Raw genomic sequence first — 15565 nt, forward strand, 5'->3', positions numbered from 1 at the left:
CTAATGTTCGTTTTTCTTTCATAACACTTTCAGTTTGTACTCATATGGCCTAACCATATGGCAGCTGAAAACTGCTGAATATCAGTGAGGAGAAAGTGTCTCCCATGGTCTTTCAGATGTCCGGTTTATACAACATCTTTCTCTCTCTTTCTCTCTCTCTCTTTCTCTTTTGTTTGTTTGTTTGTTTGTTTGTGTGTTTACTGAGCCATGTGTGGCACATTTGCATTTTTAGAAGAAAAGGAACAACCGGGGACACTTCAGTGAAGGCTACAGAGGGCCTCTCTCTCATTACCTGTCACCTGGGACCTACAGCAGGGAGGACAAGGCCAGAGCCAGGGCCTGCCTGAGTGACAGCTCCCTGTCAAGGGTACAACCCACCCAGGCTGAAAAGCAGGTAGTAGACCCTAATGGCATCAGGAACAGGCATGGCCTGGTATTGCTGTGTGCACCTTGAACAACATTCCTGACTTTTACCACCAGCATATTGCCTCCACACATCATCACTGCCACTTTGCTTTTTGTGAAAATACTTTCAAGGAGGTTTGGAGAAGGCAACTAGTGCCCTGCCCGAAAAGTCTGAAGGGGCCAAACTGCCCACACAACCTGAACATGATTTCCAAAATTAGCATCAAACTCTACTCAGTGATATGTAGGAAAAAAGCAAAACACAGTCACTCACAAAACTGTTTCTATAATATTCATTTTTCTGACTCTTCCATTAAAATATCTAGATACAGATCATATACTTAATTATCAGTCCTCTGCAATACAATTCATGGCACAAACCATCGTATACTCTCCCCTAAAATATTTTTTGCTAGGTGTTCGTCTTCATTTTTTCACCTTTCCATACTTCAGTGTAATTTCTCTGTATTGTGATCAGGTTATTCAGTTATGCAATACAGGGGAATGATTTAAAGCAAAAGAAGATGGAGAAAAAGAATGTATCTCAGATGGAAGAGCCAAGAACATTAAATGCATTTTTCTAAGACATCTACATGATGCACATCAGTACAGGGTTATCTGGGCAGAAAATATTCCTCTCCTAAAGGCACTTCAACATTCACTTAAAAGAACCCAAGCAATCAGAAGCACTGAATGAATAGATGATAGTCCAGGAACTTCAGCATTTTCTTTCAGCAGTAACTGGAATAGTTAGAACAGTGTATTTTGTAGTTCAGAAGGAGAAACGTGCACGAGACAAATGATCACAGCTCTTTGTCAAAAGAAATGACATCATTTGTTCTCAGAATGATAAAAAATATGCTGAAGTCAAAAGATTAATTTTCTTTTCATATTAAGAAACCTTTTTCTGCCAATTACATTAGCATGATTGAAAGTAAAATCACTGCCTTTTAGAAGTTATGCCACAGGTGTCATGACAGAGCTTGTATGATGGTTCTTCTCTACCAACTCGTCAGAATTGTTGACTCCATAATGAACCAAATTTCTGCAAATCCAGTTAGTTCTTATGGGTTCTGTAAATGAGATGTATTCTGTGCCTCTATGTTTCATGACATGAAAGTCCAAAACAGAAGGAAGAATTTTCTTTAGGCAAGCAAAATACAGCTGGCAGACGAGGAGGGAGAGGTCTTGAATTATTCCAGTTCATTTTGAGGAAGGTTTCTGTGGCTACCTAAAAGAATGTGTCAACTTTTTCAGGCAGAAGCAAGCATCAAAGTGCCACTCCTATTAGGAACCAAGCTCTTCCACCAGTTGAAAACAATATAGTGTCCTTCTGACACCAAACAAGAGAAAGAAACACTATTGTTTGAAATATCAAACTTCCCTAAATGTTAAAGTATAGAGTGAGATAATTATCATGCAGCCCCCAAAGTTATATAAGATGTTTGGTGTCCATAGGAACTTCTCAAAAATACCTAACATAACTTGCAAGCAAAAATTTCCACCAAACATGCAATCGACTTGGTGTAGGTGCTCTGGATTGCCCAGCCTCCTTGATACAGTTCCCAAAAGTTACTTGGTGGTGATCAAAATGAAGCTCACATTTTCATTGTTCAGCACGCTGTCTGGTGCCACATAAAAGCCCAGCTGCAAGTTTTTATTTATCCAGCACAGCCTACAGGAGGCAAAAAGACACAGTGATTCTAAAGTCAGGAGAGAGGAAGGACTGTAGTATAAGGCTATATGTGCCTCCTACTGGCGTCAATCTGATATCAAGATCCAGTTGTACTGGCTGCTGTGCAACAGCCCCAGCTTTTATCTTTCTGCAGGAGGCCATGAATCAGGGATGGGATGTTGCTTCACCACAGGTCAGAACAAGTACACTGCATTTGTCTCATGCATTAAAACAGCAGAAAAGGGAAAAAAAAAAAAAAAAAAAAAAGAAACAGCGTTGCCAGACATTCAGGTGCAAACTGCCTACAGCTGTAGGTCCCGACCCCATGTCTCTGCAAGCCCCACTGCCTTGCTGTCACACCTGCTGCAGACCAGGGAGGTGCCTGGGTATAGGGCCATGGGGTGCAGGATCCCCAGGAGGGTGGTAGGGATGCAGCTCCTCAGCTCAGCATGCTGGGAGGGATGTAGGGAAAGCTTGGCAAGAAGGGAACGTAGGACAGAATGGGCGGGATGCTAAATTCTTAGTTTGGGGAAATGGAGGCATGGATGCCTCCTCAAAAAAAGTATACAGCAGCTTATAAGACCCAAGTTATTTGGCCATTGGTGAATGATATAGCAATTTGGGTTCATTACCCGAGTCCTCTGCACCACCTCTAAATCAGGCATACACTTGTCTACCTCCATAGAAATAAGGCCTACTTATGCAAAATGAGGGCATTGGGATCATTTCATCAATTTTGCTTTTCAGCATACAGCATATACTCTACCGATAAGCCACACTGAAAGAAAAGTAATGCAAATTGCAGCCCAGACTTACAGTTTTGCACTGATTTAGCTAACTCTTTTTAGAAATAAACTTAGAGGAATTTAGACAAATTTCAGGTGTGAATTGCCATTACGGTAATGTAGAAACAGTTATACATCAGAAAAGCGTATATCCAGGATTACACCTTTTGCAATTTGTACAGAGAACAATAGCGACCTCTGTGACATGAGATGATACACAAATACTCCAGGTATCAGCAGTTAGGTAGCAGAAATGTCCTTACGGGGAGGCAATTAGAACATAAGCAGGCTGACCACCCTGCAGCTGGAAGCATGCGCTAATTCCACCTGCTTGTGTCAACTAGTTCTGAAGGCTGAGCGGTGCAGGGAGAGGCAGGAACACCCACTGGAAGGAAACAGAATTAAACTTAGAGGGAAAGTCCACTCCACTCTGTCACTTGGAAATTTCATTTTTTCAAAAGACATATGGGGGTTTACTTTGAGAAACGAGTGCCTCATGAGCCAGGCCCCTGCTAGCAGAGAGAGAGGAGCCTGCTTTCTTCAAGCGCCTCCCCTCTGTGCTCCCCTGAGACGGCCTGATGTGCAAACCTCTCCGGGTATTATTGTTGTGAGTCAGTCATTCAGTGCACCAGCTGTCGCTGCACAGTAGCATTCATTCCATTGAACAATAAATTAAATCTCCCCCAAGCGCTTGCCTCAGCCTGCTCTGTGGCTGGCTGTCGCTGAGCACGTGTTCCTCCACACTGTGCCCCGCACCCAGGAGTTCAAAGCTGATGATATAGACACATGGGTTCCCTCTTGGCATCCCTCCTGAAATGCACATTTCCTTCTTCATCCCCCTTCAAACACCAAATCTATAAGGTTCTTGAGTAAAGAACGTGCTTACAGGCAGGTGAACAGAGAGATGCAAAGGGAAGGTAATGCTGTTGATACTCCCTACTGAAACTGCTCTGTGGTCAGTACTGACTATGCACTGTGTTTTCCCAGGCCCTGTTAAGAAAGCAGCCACAATATTTTGTTGGAGAAGTGACAGACACATGTTTTCACCTTTTCCTTCTTTCTGCAGGAAAAACTACTTTTTTGCACCAGGGGCTGAGGTGTTTCTCAACCTGCTGCACTGAAACTCCACTGCACTGGGGATTTTCAAATGTGTGAGATGACACAAAGGTATACATCCAGAGTGGCCAAAATTCCAGTTCTAGCTTATTCTAGATGCTCACTCCTTCCTTCATGCCAGGTTGCTCCTCACCACTTCTCCTTGGCTTGCGTGAGGGACCCACAGCTCTACTCCATTTTCTTACTCTAAAGGGAAACACCAGCTTTTCAACCCTAGGCAATACTTTGGCTTCCTGAACTATGACCAGCCCATGATGAGCATCTTCATCCCAAGCTGCATCACTATCTCTTTTATTCATATTTAGTGTGGCTCGAAGATTCCCATGATTAGAAATTTATTGTGAGACATCATCTAAAATTGTGAAAAAAAAAAAAAGACAACTACCACCTCACAATAGTCTTTCTGAGATACCAAAAAAAGGTTTAGAACTTGAATTTATAGAAAAAAAAAAAAAAGAAAAAAAAAAGAGCTAATGCTTTTATCTACTTACTTACTTACTTTGTCTCAAAACAACAGGAATTGAAATAGCCAACGTTTCTGTGGTATAGAAGCACTGTTTCTAATCAGCTCTGCAAACCACCAACAAGCAGCAGCAACAACACAGACTGTAACAGGCTGTGGAAGAACCAGACTGCATTCAGTTTCCTGCAAATTGTTTTGCTGGTTTGGAGGCATTGCTCAATCTTCCATGTCTATTAGCTTTGAATTCAGTCTTCTCAAGAGCAACAAAACTGTTTTCCTCCATTCAGCACTTTATGCTGTTTACTGGCTACTGTCCTAAACAATAACCAGAATGTTGGAATAATTAAGGTCATTGCTAAGTACTTGCAAAATTACCACAGGCCACTGTGCAAGCGATCATTGTATGAAATATGAGCCTTCCATGCACGCTTGCATATCTGATTCAAGACGAAACATTTTCAAGTAGGCCATGTTGAGTTTGTGAAAAACAAAATCAAAACAAAAATAAACTAATCTGCTAATATTCATCTCTGGTTTCTTTTATGCAAAACATAGTACCTCAGTTTAAGTTTGGGGATTGGTTATTTCAATTTGTTAAAAACATTTGGAAGATTAAGGATGATTAAAGCTATTAGGCAGATCTGTTATCTAACTGTCTGCATGCATTTTGCTATCTTCGCTGGTTAATAAAATATTTAACATGAAGAAATTCCTAGCAGAAGATAGAAGCATACAGCATATTAATCTGCTATTTCAAACTATCTTGAACTGTAAGAGTGGAAAAGAGATGAATTTTTCAAAGACCCCATATTTTATGTTAAAATTAACTGTTACATGTAGGTCCAAAATTTTTTTATTATTAAATTATATGGTATTATATTATATTTATGTAGTGGAAAGCTAACCTCTAGCACCAAAAGTAGAACTGCTTTTGGACTTTGGATTTGTAAATCTGTTAAATCTTTTCAACACAGTATCTTGCACTGTTTGATTCTTTTGAATCACCAGCTCCATCCACCTGCACAACTTGTTCTACTGACCATCACCGCAAGAATAAACCAGCATTTTCTGACGAGCTCCAGGGGCACAGCTTTTAGTCACAGCCGGATAAAGATGCCTGGGCTCATCACATAGCACGGGCCAGCAGACCACATGGCATACATCTTTCGTATGGTAGAGGCACTGAGGCTGGGGACAAGGAGTGCTGCAGGTGAATATCCCAAGCACTCCCAGCCTGCTGCTGCTGCACATGTAGTCCCCCTGGGGCTGCAGAAAGCTGAGCACTGTAGCAGCGATTATGCTGCACTGGACACTTCCTTTTTGCCTGGTCCCAAAGCCATAGGTAAGGCTGCACACATGCAGGTGTTCCTGATGGGCAACCTCCACTCCTTGCACTGGGTTTAGAAAATGTCTTAGAGAAAGGCTTAAAAATAACCTGTGGGTGAAGTGATGAAAGTAGTGTGAAAACGCATAGCTTAATCTACCAGTGTAACTCTAATCGAAATGACATTATGTCAATGCATTACTATGCGGTTATCCAGCCTAGAACAGTCAATTGTCCAAAAGTTCATTTTGAGAATCCCCCTTAGGAGATTCATTGAGATGAAAACAGAAATTACAGCCTGGGTGTAAAGACGGTATAAGGTTAGTGCTAAGAAGACTTTCACGTTAGTGGAATCCATCAACAGGATTCCATCAAGAAAAGGAGAGGGGAGTGTCAAAATTTACTAATAATGAAATTATTTTGTTTAAACAGAAGTACAGAAAATTGGCCAGAACTTCAGAAGGCTCCATCAAAGCTAAATACACAGAAAAATGTAAGAGTAGGTGACATTTAGCATTGATAAATATGAATTAATGTGCATTGGAGGAAAAGCTTTGCAAAGATTACTGAGTCCCAGGCTATTTTTAATGTCTCAAGAAAAGATCTTTCCCATTTCTGTGAACAACACAACAGAGAGATTGTTAGGAGGGTGATGAAGAAAAAAGAAGAAAAAAAAAAAAAGGTATACAAGAAGTAGACAATAACATCATATTTAATTAGTACACCAAAATTCACCTGAAGTAGAGCTTCAGTCTATCCATTGGGAGTGTAATAAGAGCAAAAGTTTCAATGATACGAAAAATGATTGAGATTCTCAGGGTGACTAACTGAAAAAAAGAGAAAAACTAAAAGTCATATCAAGTGCATACAGTTGAGAAGTGCTTTCCAGGAGGTAGTCAACATACTTTTCCAATTTCTATATTTCCAGGTAGAAACGGAATTTAAGATGTTTACATACATTGCAACTAAATAAATAAATAAAACAGGCTAATTTGAAGTTGCTTTTTTTCTAAGGTTGCCATTTGTCTTTGGGATTAAGTTAAAACCTTCTGGAAACAAAAGTAGCCAAATTCAAAATATCCAGTCCTCTTGTGGGTAGGTACCAAGACACAGAAGATCTATACGCAGATGACAACTTTATCTAACTGAACCCACAGTCCTGGTCAAGTACTTCTTTCTATGAGTCTGAAAGTGCCAAGGTAAAGGAGGTCTCTCATTCTCTTTGGTTTTGACTGCATGTTTCTCCGGGCACTTGAGAAACTTGTTCTTTTGAAATTGTCATGTCCTTTTCCCAAAATAAGGAAAGGGTTCTGGCAGACTGATGTTGGTCCTCATGATCTTTGCTTGAAAAATCAGATCAGATCTGATCAGATCTAATTGCTCTAAAAGACAAAAAAAAAAAAAAAAAAAAAAAAAAAAAGACATATCACTGAACTTAGAAAGTAATAATCTTAAAAGAAAATACTTTTATTACACAGTAAATTATTAGTCAAGGAAGTTCCATAAACACTTTCAAGACAAAGAACTAGGGGTAAATATGGCATTCATTTTGACTGTGGATGTAGAGATCCCAGGATAGCATAAACTAATCTGACACCCTCTACTCTACCCTCATGTACTTAAGAGACTCCAATCTAGAATGCCTTTATTCAGCAGTTTAGCATTATAGGTTCATAATTTCAGCATCTCTCCCTATCAAAGGACTGATTTTATTAATCTTATTTAGAATTAACTTCTTCCTTTGCTAAGTTTTTGTCTACTACTTCTGTGAGACAGCTTGCACTGAGTTGCAGCAGAGCACCACAGGCAAAGCTGTATAATTAATACACTAGAAAATTAATTAACCTTGTGCTCAGTGAAGAGATTTGTTCTCGGTAACATGATTCTGAATAATCACTTATCTCTTGCTTTCACTGAGTGAACAGTCTGCAAGCATCAGCAGCTATTGCAGGCAGTTACATCACTGATCTGTCATTCTTTCACTGCCATACCATATGGACAATAATAACTTAAATGGAGCTTAGCAGATGTTAAGAACACAGTGTATGGCTGGGAATGCACAGATAGACCCAGTGTGTTTGCATTAATTGAGATGTTTTATGCTATGATTATTATCTAATAATAAAAATATTTCTATATATCAACATATAACTAGTGAAAATCTGCATCTTAATTTAGTTAGAGTGAGGAAGAAAGCAGATGGCACTGCAGAGCAATATTTTTAAGGAGTTAATTGATTTTGTGAGATTCACTCCCTTTCTAAAAAAACAAGATAAATAATGAAAGATCATTGTTTGATTCAGTTAGAGTACCAAAAGGTTCTGTGTGCAGACACACGGGAAGGGGGGAACTCTTATCTGAATTCAAAGAACATGATAGTTACACATTTTATTTTCCTGACCTGCTTTGTAAAATACATTCAATTTAGAGAGCAGAAGAGCCAATGCTCAATAGATATGCACTTAGAAAAATAAAAATAAAAAGAACAAAAAAGAACAAACAAAGAAAACAAAGCAAAAGGGTGCTTGTGTTTGGTTTTTTTTTTTCTTCTTTTTTTCTTTTTAGTACTAGCATGCTTCAGAAGTAGTACTGGAACATTTCCTTCAGTTACTGGCACTTTCTGTAACTGGCCTCCTCTGCCAGGGTCCTGAGAGCAAGGTAAGCATTGTGAGAAAGCCTGGTCAGTGGTAATTCTGCTGGTATCTCCGGTAACAGCACAAACACTCTACCTCTCTCTTTTCCCATCGCTTACTCTATGAAACATAAAATAAATAAATAATCAAATGTAAGGGTGGCTGTGTGCTTCACAAAAGGAAGTGAAAACTTTCAAAGGCTAACAGAAAACTTCAAGCTGCAATGAAGCCAGCACATTTTTGCATACATATACATACACACTTGCACACACACATGCACACACAGCTTTACAGCTCACAGATTGGCACTTGTCTAACTTGACCTTTGGGCTGACCGCACTACCTCTGTTCTAGGAACTAACGTAAATTCAAGAGCATTCTCTGAATTTCAGGAAAACTCATGCAACACCTAAGTGAGAGCATCTAATGCAAACCAACAGCCTGTTTTTCCTCTATTTTACTTTTTTTTTTTTTTCTTTTTCTGTTTCTATGAACTTTTTCTCCTGGGCTAAAGTACTCTACCTATACAGTTACTTCACAGTATCAGGGTTACAAGGGTTATTCTACTTCCTCATAAAGCTAAAAGCAGTTAGGGTAATTGCTCTATTTTCCATCTGCAAGTGAATTTTTATATTAGCTTCACCTGTTCTGCTTCTGATTGAAAGTAGAGAAAAAAATATCTTTCCTACTAAGTTGAAATTGATCATACAACCTGAAATCACTACAATAAATCTGTAACAACAACAACAAAAGAAGTTACATAAATTAGTCAAAATGCGAAAAAAATGCCATATTGAACCGTTGAAATTTTTGCAATAAAATAAAATAAAACTCCGAACTCTTCATCGTTCAAATCACTCATGTGGCATGTGTGAAGCAACTAGGAAAAACTCAAAAAAGAAAGGCAGACAGGAAGAAAGAAAGACAATAAAAGTTACCACACTGAAATTGTTCCAACAAACTGCAAGTAGAAGGGAAAACAAGAGCTTTCCCTAGGTAGAAACAAGGGGAGAACTGCCACTCTGTTCATATGAGTGGGCTCTACAGACTTCTGAGTTGACAAAAGTTCACTGATGGGCTCTAAATATTTAAAATATAGAAGGGGATCATTTAAGAAAGCACTGGGGAGATGGCTTGGGTGGGTAGCAACCACTTTGTGTATTTTAATTGAAGGAACAACTGAAACCTCATGAATGTGTAAAATGCTGAAACTGTCGAGTCTAAAACTCTAAAACCCTCTTTTGCCTTGTGACACAGGGAAAGGTCAGTAATTTTAAAAATAATTTATTGCACTTGTGGATGGACCTTGAAAGCACAAGCAATTGATTTCCCAGCACCACAATTCAAACAAAATGGGACTCAATGCATTCATGTCCTTAACAGTTCCTCTGTAGCCTAAGGGTTGTTCATTTCCCTCCCCTTGAGTACAGTCAAAACATCAGTTCTCCCCAGGAAACTTAACCATCTTTGAAAAGAAACTTAATCACTCTAGGAGACTAAAGTCATGTTGTACAAATGAGGTCAGCAATATAGTAATGTGTGCTTCCCATCATAGATTCAGCTTTGACCTAAACTTAACAAATGCACATGTACCAAAATACGACTATATCATTCCATCTCCACAGAGGCCAAAATAAACAGAAGGATATATTGCTGAAACCCACAAGCACTGTCGATACACAAATATATTGCAGTCACACATGAATATACATACACAAGCAGCCAACGTGTTGCCTAAACATAGCAGAAATGATGCACAGAAGCTTCCCACAATTGAGCCAGCCAATATGTCTCGTAGCAAAATTCACAAACATTTGTTGCCCCCACCCAGCCTTGTGAAAATACATGTAACAAATCACTTTGTGATTTGCAAGTAAGGGAGAAAGAGTGATTGCGTACAAAGCATTGGCCTCATATCTATGAGAAGTTGGTGCTGAACAGTTTTACCTCTGAAAATAGGCAGAGCACCCACTTCCCACGTCCCCACTCTGTAACCTAACCACTCGGGCCAAGCTTCTGCTGCGTTTTTCTCACAGAAAGATCTCTTAATTGTTCTGTGCTACTGACAGCTTGCTACAGCTCTATAAGGAATTACAACACAAATGACATTTTGAGAAAAACTGCAGACATACTTCTTCCTATTTTCTGCTCCCTCCACGGATTACATTACATAAATTCGGATCAAATCCATCACTTCTCGTAGTGGTTTTGCCTTTTTCCATTGATTAAGAAGGTAGAGCTGTTCAGACATTCAATTGAAGTTAGTAAGAGTACATCATGGTTAATATTTTTCCCTAGGAAGTAAATGAAAGTGAGTAAAAGGAGAAATGCCCTCACATGTGGTTTCTTTCTTGCTCTGTTGAAAAAAAAAAAAAATGTCAAAAGCTGTCACATCACTGCCCCAGAGCAGCATGACTAAGTCAGCTGTGGGGGAGAACAGCAAAGTGATGCTGCTGGCCTCACTCCCAGCTTATTCACATTGTCATTTCCATCCAGTGACATGTAACCTGTAATTTTGTGAGCAGTCTGGGTGTTCCCAGCTCTCCCCTCCATGTGCTTTCAGGGTAATTAGTCAGCTGTTGCAGCCTTCCCTCTTCCCAGAGGATCAGTGCTACCTAATGATCTAAGAAGGAGGCAGAATACTGCACTAATAACATTTACGGATGTTTTTAAGCAGAGAGGATTTGAAGAGGAGAATCCAGAGAAATACGAAAGCACTTACAGAGGCCCAACGTAAGTCATCGTGACTCATCAGTACCTAGCTGAGAGAAAGGACAGTGACAAATTAAAACACAGAAAAGATAATTTTCAGGGCAGAATCTGCTTCCCACTTGCAGCAAACAGAGAAGGCGGGCTGCTTATCATTGTTTTTAATTAGTGGTTCAATCATGACCAAAACACCAGACCCATATTAAATGAAACAGAAAGACCACTGCTTGCTTCAGCAGTTCTGTACTGCTCTGTGCATCAGGCACACACAGTTCAGTGCCTTCAGAGGAACTCAGCTTGTTAGGCTGTTGAGGACTTAGATTTTTAGAAAGAAAACAACAACAACAAAAAAAGGCAACATAAACAACAACAACAACAACAAAAAGCTGTAGTTATCGCAGCTAAAGTTACTGCATGTTTTATAAAATCTCTTTCAACTCATCAGGTTTGTGCAAGGGTTAAAAGAGAGCAGAGGCGAAGCCATCACCAGTAATTCTTTCAGAGAAGGTTGCTACCTTTCCATGCATGTCCACCTGTACTGAAGGTGGCCACAGACCTACCCACCCTGTTTCAGGAAAGCTGCATGATGTCTTTGATTCATGTCTGTGAAAAACAGAAAGCTGAACTGTGACATAAATATCTGGGCCCACCCTCATGGAAAAGTATGATCCCATCATCTTTCTTTTTTCCAACATACAGCAGTGCATGAGTGTACAGATAAAAAGAGCACTGTGCAGTGACATATAAAGAACCTCAAGTTTTCACCTATATTTTCAGAAGCACAATGAAGTTACTCATTCATTTGGGTACTGGGAACCTCACTGACTCAGTAGAAGAGTTCAAAACTCTCTCAGAACCACACTTCTGCACAACTGACTCAACTATTTGGTAAAGTTGGGGGGGAAGGGGGGAGAGAAAAGAAAAACCACAAAAAATGCTTACGCAACTTATGGAAATTGCTCTATCACTACTGCCAGTTCCAAGCCCTTCAATTTTTGAGTATGTAGCTGATGATACATGTGGTATCTACTGTTTTTATCTCTTTTACTCTCTACAGCCTCTGAGTCACAACTATTACTAGCTATCAAGTTATCTTTTTTTTTTTTAATTGTGAATATTTTTAGAATGAGTTATGATATTGCAAATGCCATGATAGACATCTTTAGCACAGCTCACATTAAAAGACCCTATCGAAGTCTATGGATGCATTTGGAAAGAGTTTAAGCTAGCAATATTATCTGCCAAAGATGTGAATAAGATGAAGTATTCGAAGAAGACTTGCTTAGAGCTAATAACGTCAGAGAATTCAAAAAGCTTTTGGAAATGGATTTATAAGTCAGATCTTCCTCTGATGAATAGCACAGGAGAGACAAAATAAACAAAGACAAAATAAAACAAACAAACAAACAAACAAACACATCCCACTTGGCAGGGTCTTTATCAAGCCAACTTTTTCCATGTTGTTGAAGATCAATAAAAATATTAGTACATACCAATTCACAGGCCTTCTGTTTCCCTCATAAGCACAGCATTCAGAGGTTAAGCCTGTGGTATACATAATTATTTTGCAGCAATCACAGAGTAACATAATGAAGACCTTTTGGTTCTGGGTGCCAGCATGTTAAAATCTGTGTATGTGGTTAGGAGATAGACTCTTTCTAATATAATTTCAAAACAAGAATTTACAGATGGATTCAAGAAAGGCAATGAGACCACAACCAGGGAAAATGAGAGTGTGTACCCAAATGATACAGAGCATGGGGAAAGGTATAGTCTATGTTGCTGTACATGGACAACAGCTAAAGACATTGCTGTCATTAAGACTTTCACAATTCAGAAGAGAGTTCAGAAACAACCCCCAAAATTTACTGTAATTTACTGAACAGAGAGATGCCCTTCCAAAGAGTAAAGCATAAACAAAAGAATTAAAAACTCCTCAGCCAAAACTGCAGAAAATATATGTATATATGTGAGCCACATTTTACAATCACCTCCTATATGTGGAAATTCTGGACAAATTTCCACAGGAAAATCACATGGTTGATGTTAGAAAGAAAGTCTCTCTTTTACATTCAGCTCTTTTTCCATGATCGCCTTTCTTTTAACTTTCCTAGAAAGATTCAGTCAACAATATTGTACAGCATATCCCAATGATTTCTCATCCCGATAATTTGGAAAACATTTTTTCAAAGACTCAAGACATTTACCTTGTGGTCTTTCTTCAGAACTAGAGGACTACGACCCTTCCTTGCCATGAACTGAGCACTTTGCTACATTGCAAGGTACAGATTTGGCTGACAGTTTAGTTTTTCTACCTTTTGAGCTCTGCAGCTTCTGCCCAATATACAGATAATTAATGACAGGGCTAGAAGGAAGGGCCTCAAGTTGTGCCAGGGAGGCTGTGGACAGGTTGCCCAGGGAAGTGCTGGAGTCACTATCCCTGGGGGTTTTTAAGGAGAGGTTGGACATGGTGCCTAGGAACATGGTTTAGTGGGTGACATAGGTAGCTGGGGGATGGTTGGATTTTATGAACTCATAGAGAATAATTTCTAACAAGAGGTACTTACTGTGGACTTACAACAAACGTCTATGCCTTCCCCTGTTTATTTTCAAGAAATGTTTTGTGTGCATTTGTTTGTTTCTGTGTAGAAGTAAACAAAGAGATTTTATAACTGGTGAAGGCAATTTCACAAAATGTATGACTTCATTGATGGAAAAGTTAAGAGCACTGGGTTAGCTCTCAAAGAGGTAGCAAAGCACAGTGCATGGGAGTTTAAAATATCTGGGGCCAAACTCCCTTAGAGCCAGAAGAAATTCATCTACTACTAGGTGATGACCATAAAGGCAATGTCATCTGGAAGACCTATAAACCCATGCAATAGTACAGGAAACCTGAGTCACTAACAGAACGTCTTTGCTAGTTGAGGTGAATGATGTGAAATGTTAGCAAGTGTCAGCATGCATGAAGGGAGCTACCCTTCAGCAAGGCTCCTTCCTGGGCACCAGCTGCTATTCAACTATGACAGAACCCAAGTTACACAGTCACCAAGTGCCTGAACTTGGGCACTGGGAAAGATGATCCCCTGCTAGAGACCCTCACCCTGTGACTCTTGAGAAAGCTGCACAGAGTCATGGCCCTCCGCCTCCTCTGTGTTGACAATCCAGGCATCCACATCCATAAAAAGTCTAGCATGCTCTCCAGCTGCTGAAAATAAGTCTGTCCTTGCTGCAGTCACACCTTTTACTCTGCACAACAATGGTACTTCTTAGCATAAGCAGTAGACAGCTTCTTAGAACTTAACATTTTTAAAAATTCTTAGAATTTCAGAAGAACAATATACTTGTCCTTCACAGTGGTTATGGTGTTTGACTACTTGCCATAGTTTCTAAAAAGAAAGATGATGCTAAATTTGTCAAATTATGTTTAATACTGAGCATGAGACAGAATGTTCGTCCAACTTAATTTCTGTTATAAAAGTCAAAGTGGGAAAATCAAAGTGCTTCTCATTTCCTTTAACCCTGAAAATATTTACTATACTTTAATAAATGTTGTGCCCAAGAAACAGACCGAGATTGTGAGGCTCTTATTTCAAACCCATTTTAAAGATTTTGATTCCCCATTCATGCCAAAATCTCTCTCTTTAGGAATTGTATTCATAACCTGATTCTGTATACACCTACACAGCTATAATATTGTGCAAACTGCGAGCTCCATCTTTTGCAGCACAGACATGAATCTCACTGTTTGCTGGACCATAACCTTATTCTGTAAGCCAACTACATGATTTTAGAGACCTGTTTTTGCTGAAGATTTGTCATGGGCACATCCCACGTGTTCCCTGTGCACGCCAGATATTCACCCTATCAGAAGGGCAAAATCTTACTTCTTTTTAATGTATTTTTTGAGTCTCTCTGTGTACAACATAAATTTGACAGGCTGGATAACATGCCAGAATATTTTTAATGATATAATTAAAAGAGAAATCAGCTAATGCTTTAAAAGTGTTTTGAAGATAATAAGTAACACAGATATCCTAACTAATATTTATGTATATTGTAAATGAAAAGATTTGTATAGTATTCAGATCCTTTCTCAGGTGAACACAAGATTTGTCTTTCTACGGTGTTCCTGTCTCATCTTTTCATTGGAAACAGAGAGCTCCAAAATCTCCCCAGTGCTGGCCTTTCAGCATCTAGCCTGAATTACAGAGGAATCGTTCTGCTGGGTGAGCCACGGAAGTATCTGAGGTTCTGTTGAGACACGCATCTGAACTTTCTGGCGATTCTTTGAAACCTATCCAAACTTACTGAGGTTATGAAACTAGTTGAAAATAGAATAGCTACACACTTTTTTTTGGTTGATGTTTCTGTTTCTTCCTGCTTTAGGCTAGACCATAAAATCTATGAGAACAACAATTATCTCAGGCAATCCTGCCAACTCCTCTGTTTTTCCCA

The sequence above is a fragment of the Anser cygnoides genome, chromosome Z (assembly GCF_040182565.1).
Source record: "Anser cygnoides isolate HZ-2024a breed goose chromosome Z, Taihu_goose_T2T_genome, whole genome shotgun sequence".
NCBI lineage: Eukaryota > Metazoa > Chordata > Aves > Anseriformes > Anatidae > Anser > Anser cygnoides.